Source organism: Triturus cristatus, chromosome 4_1, assembly GCF_964204655.1.
Source record: "Triturus cristatus chromosome 4_1, aTriCri1.1, whole genome shotgun sequence".
NCBI classification, from domain to species: Eukaryota; Metazoa; Chordata; class Amphibia; order Caudata; family Salamandridae; genus Triturus; species Triturus cristatus.
The window spans coordinates 765,161,506-765,167,230 of NC_140585.1; the positions used below are offsets into that span (position 1 = coordinate 765,161,506).

General features: G+C 48.9%; 1 pseudogene; it reads right to left on the reverse strand.

Moving 5' to 3' along the window:
* Positions 1–4,620: 4,620 nt before the first annotated feature.
* Positions 4,621–5,476, reverse strand: LOC146855506 (uncharacterized; annotated as a pseudogene).
* Positions 5,477–5,725: the final 249 nt, after the last annotated feature.

The window sequence follows — 5,725 nt, forward strand, 5'->3', positions numbered from 1 at the left end:
TTCTGTATTACCAGGAACCCCCGATAAGACCGGATCCCCAACACCACCCAAATGAGTTACCAACAGGACACAAGATGAGCTTAGTTTGTGGAGCATTTTATTCAACATTATCATAGCAAAGTTTGAGCAAATCTATTGAATTAAAAACAAGAACAAGAAGGTGCATGAAATCTCAAAACTTATCTGTCAATCAATCATAAATGAAGCGTCAAATCAAGAGGATACAAAAAACTGTCAACACCATAACTTCATGTGAAAATTGTAGAAGAATATCCAGGCTATTCATCCAAAGGTGCACCTCACAATCCTGGACAACATTGGACCTCACAAGGTGCAACCACCTGCATCCGTGAGGGTTGGTCCCATGCCCCTGTACCCTTGTCCTCACAATGGGCACCGCCCCCCGAACACCAAGCTCTCCTGGTGCTGCGGAAAGGTGGGCAGGGGCAGAGCACCTCATGCTGACCCCAAGATCTAACTGTGCGCCCTGGCCCGCAAGCTGCTGTACATCCTCTGGTTGGGCCAGAACTGCCTAACCTTACCCCTTGGTACTGTCCAGAGGGGAACCACTTCTAAAGGGCCCTCGCCCCCTGCTAACTGGTGGGGGTGACTTATGTATTCTAGACCCTGCCACGAGGGTGACCAGGGGCCCCAGTTCCTTCGCCCTCCCCACCACAAAACACCCCCTGAGCAAATGCCCAAATGTCTCTGATGAAAACATCCGTCCCAGCGACTGAAAGATGAACTCCATCCTCGTGAAACATGTCCCCACCCCTGAGGAGTTTGTGTGGTATATTCCAAAGGCGGCCTGGACCCGGGCACAGTCTTGACAGCTCAGTGTTCAAACGTCTCACTGACACATTGATTGTCCTAGATTTTACATTCTTTCCCCAATTCCGGCGTGGCACTATGTGATTGCCGCCTCAGAAAAGGCTCTACCCAGTTGCGCAAACTCCGACAAGATGGCTTTCCTGAGGCTTTTGCGGCCCATCTTCAACAAATCACTACCTTCAAAGTGAACCACGATGAGATCCGGGGACTGGAGTCCCTCACAACCTGTAACCACCTGAATCAACCGTTGCAGCTGTGAGTTATGCAAACCACCGATCCCACACCATCAGAATGCCACATCACGCTGGGCAAAAGGCTTCGGTCCATGGAGCAGTCGCAACCTGTAGGCCGCCCGGCGAACAAAGGAGTGACCGATCACCCACACAACCTTGGACGGCATCCTACTAAAAAAGGGGGGGAAAGACAAAACACACATGAATATGCATGAACCTGGCACCAGAAATTCATGAACTAATTTTCATTTCAAGTCAGGGCGAATGTAACGTTTATACGATTTGGAGGAACATCGACACACTCTTTGCACCTCCGCATCTGACATTCTCACTCCTGCCTCCCTTGTCGCTGCACCTATTCTAAAAGAGTGGGACGACTAATTCTTCGGGTTGATGCCAGCTTCCCTCAGGGCGGCAAACATCACTGCTGTGAACTGGTATTTGGAGAGGGCGTTCCCGTTCAGGTGGAGGAACAGGGCCGGAGAATCTACACAAGGGCAAATAGCCAAATAGGACCTCATCCGGGTAACAGGACAGATATGCGACCACGTGGTGTGCCCTGAGTTTGATCAGTTCTCCCTTCCACCTTATGATCGGTTTTGGATCTTCGCAAAGCTATGGTCATGGAGTCCTTGTCCAGCTGCACATCCGACCATTGAAGACCCCACGCCGAATCATTACGTGCGGATCCCACCAGTTCGCCATCCCGGAATGCGCCATAAAAGGCCACAGTGAATACTGCAGTGAAGAGTGTTGTCTCATAAGGGGATGCACAAGTCTTATGGAGGACAGCTAGCTGATGACCTAGCAGTAGTGCGCCAAGAGGCCACCTTGTGTCTGCCCCTGTGGCCTCTATCCTGACCCACCCTGCCAAAGCCTTTTGAATGAAGAAGGAGGTCTGTAAGGCAGTTACACCTTGAAGTTTTGCAAAAAACCGAATGGCAGAGAAATGGACCCGGGCCAATTGAGGATTGCCCTGCATCCTCAATTGGCTTAAAAATAAACATATAGTGCCCTGATCAAATGCAAGAGGAACATTCTGAGCCCGTAAGAAAGACCTATAGTTTGCGAAACACTTCTTGGAAGACACCCTGGTACACTTTGCCAGCGAAGCTGCAACTAAATCCGATAATGCGGGACTCCAATCCTCCACACATATGAAGGAAACTCTGTCATCTCCGCTGCGGTCTGCAGGTGAAAACAACGAAATTCCTGTAATTTGGACAGGGACAAGGCATCGGCAGCATTGTTACGAATGCCAGGTACATACCTAGCTCTAAAGGAGATGTTAGCTTTCAGACACAGTAAAATCAAATACTTTAATAACTGCAGCACCCCTTGGCAGGAAGCCCCCTGTTTATTAATTGTCTCAACTACTGCCATGTTTTCCGACCGAAAGATAACATTCCTATCCTTGAGAGCATCCCTCCAAATGGTTATAGATACAATGATAGAGAAAAGCTCCAAGAAGACAACATTCCTAGTGGTGCCGTTTTCATGCCAGGCCGCCGGCCACTCACCCCTGCACCATTCAGAGCCCAAAATTGCCCCAAAGCCAATGTTGCCAGCCACGTCAGTAAAAAGGCCCAACTCAGTATTAGTAATTGGCTGAGAAGGCCACAACACAGAGCCATTCAATTGCTGCAAAAAGTCTCCCCAAAATGTTGTGTCCTCCCTAACTTCACTAGAAAGCCGGGTATGATGGTGCTTCTCCTTAACACCAGACATGGACGAGCCATTGGAATGACCTACAGTGCGAAATTCAATTGGCCCGTGAGCACCTGCAATTGATGGAAAGTCACTTTTTTGGATGACAATGGATTCACGAAAGGCCTGAACCTTCTCAGCTGGGAGGCGACATTCCCCAGCCACAGTGTCAATCTCAATCCCTAGCAATGTGAGGCAAGTTGTAGGACCCACAGTCTTATCCGGTGCAATGGGCACCCCAACATCATTAAAGAAAGAAGTCAAGGTGTTCAGTGCTGTAGTGCATACGTCAGATCCCGGGGGTCCCAAGAGCAACAAGTCATAAAGGTAATGGATAATGTCACCAATGGCTGAGGCTGAGGTAAATATCCATTGCAACAGCGAACTAAATTGTTCGAAATATGTACAAGAAACACTACAACCCATGGGCATACATTTATCATGGTAAAAGGCACCTCCGAATTCGAACCACAGGAGATGGTAATTGTCAGGGTGGACCGGTAGAAGTCGGAGAGCGGACTCTATGTCTGTCATTGCCAAAAGAGCACCCCTGCCTAATCTCTGCAAGATCACCAATGCCTGGTCAAGAGACGCATATCTGACTGAGCATAGCTGAGGATCAATGGATTCATACACTGATGCGCCCCTGGGTGCAGATAAATTGTGGATTAATCTAAACTAAGCGGTACAAAAGGGAGTGGTGATGGACGGAGCATCAGAACCAATCAAACACTCACACCCAGTCAACAGATCTGGGTTTGATCCATCACCGTTCTTTAGCCCACTCTGCCACCCCAGTTCAGACATGGTCATCTGCAAATCAGTCTGACCCTGTGCCTCATGGGAACAGTCCAGCCCGAACTGCCAAGCCATGCCTTCCCTGGACCGGAAACAAGCTTCCTAGGACCGGTTTCTGGCATTTCAACTGTCTTCAGCCAGGCCTGCTTGAATCCAGTGGCAAAGTGAGCAAGGGACTCACGTCTGAGCATACCCTGACAACTTATGGCGAACAAAGCGGTACACCTGGCTTGGCAGTTCGGGCTGGACTATTCCCATGAGGCACAGGGTCAAGACTGATTTGCATATGGCTGGGTTCAAACTGGAATGGCATGGTGAGCAAAAAAACGATGGATTTAGGCCCAGATCTCTGTACTAGGGTGAATGTATGACATTGTTCTGCATTCTGTCCATCAATTGTTGTTTTTGCATTTGTCACCCCGAGTGGGACGGGTATGCTCAGACGTGAGTCCCGTGCTCTCCATGCCACTGGAATCAAGCTATCCTTGCTGAAGAGGGGTGAGACCCCGAAACCGGTCCTAGGACGCTTGTTTCCAGTCCAGGGAGGACCTTGCTTGGCAGTTCAAGCTGGACTGTTTCCATGAGGCACAGGGTCAAGACTGATTTGCATATGGCTGGGTTCAAACTGGAATGGCATGGTGAGCAAAAAAACGATGGATTTAGGCCCAGATCTCTGTTCTGGGGTGAATGTATGACATTGTTCTGCATTCTGTCCATCAATTGTTGTTTTTGCATTAATCTAAACTAACACAGTTCTCCCTTGGGCACGACTCCCAGTGGGGAACAAACAAAGTTTGGAAAAGGAGAGATAGAAAAAGGACCTGCTATCCTGCCTAAGGAAGCCTCTTTCACAATCTTTTTGAGTACCACCTCGCGGTGTGCATGAGCAGAAACCAGATTGGTGCAGTGGGGGATTGGTGGTACAGACGATACAGGTATCCTGGAACCTGACGAAAAACCCAAATAGAGTACCTTTGCTGTGTCCCTGCACGGATATACATTTAGCCATGGTATTAATTTTAGAATGTCAACAGGGGTGGGCAGTATAGCGTTAACTGGAGGGTTTGGCTCCCTCCCGCCCCTTGTCCTTGGATTTCTTATTGCATTTGAACTCTGGATGGGACAAGTGGCCACAAAAGGAGCAGTTGTGTTTATATTTGCAGGATCCTGGAGGGCGTGTGCAAACCTTCCTGTTAAAGGCCCAATACGACCATTTTCTTTCACCTGACTGATGCTGACGAAAAGGCGGTTTAAAGGGGGCTTTATTATTGACACTTTACAGCCAAACATTAACCTCCGTCTGATCCCACCCAATATCCGGATCCTCAACCCTGGCCAACCTAAAATCCCGATCATAATCCAACCAAGCTGACCCCCCATAAACATGGTGCACTTTCAGAATTTTATTTGAATAACAAATCATGGAAGGTGCCACCTTCGGTTTCTTTTCTAACATCATCAACATGTACAGATTGAAACCAAACAACCAATTGCTGATAGATTCCTCAACCTTTGGCTTCTTCTCCCTAGAAGAAGCGTCCTTACCCTCCTTTTCTTTCTGATCACATTCCCTTCGCTTTGCCCTTATTAAAGAAAACACATCAACAAATTAATTTTTCCAAATCTTATCCTTCACCTCTGTTGGGACATGCAAATATGGATTCCTGTCTCCCCACAGGGTTAAAGACCATGCTCGCTTTCTCCCCCCCTGAGTCAGGTTTCTTACCTGTGCCAGCAATTGGCGGATCTTTCGGCTGTGATGCCTGAGTGTCAGATGGTAATGTTGCGCTACAGCTGCCAGCAGCACCTAAGCGGGCCGCCCCTATGGCCTCGACCTGTTTCTTCAGGTCAGTGATTGTTACCATAACCTCATTGGACGGAGACCAGGGGGTGGTTGACAGAGGCATAGGATCAGGTGGTACAGCGAGTTTATTAAGTACCTATGCCACTGATAGCAAAGCCTGGGCGACAGGATCCCCATTCTGTGCTGGTGTAGGAAGGAGTGTATAGGGTGACGGGGCAGGCACCAGCGTGGGAGTTATCGAGGGGGGCAAGGGTTGAACAGTACTCCCTCCTGCCACTCCGACAGGCAATACCAGTAATGTTTGCCTGAGATGTGCGAGCCTCCTGCTGCTCAGTAGGTGTGGGGTGCATTA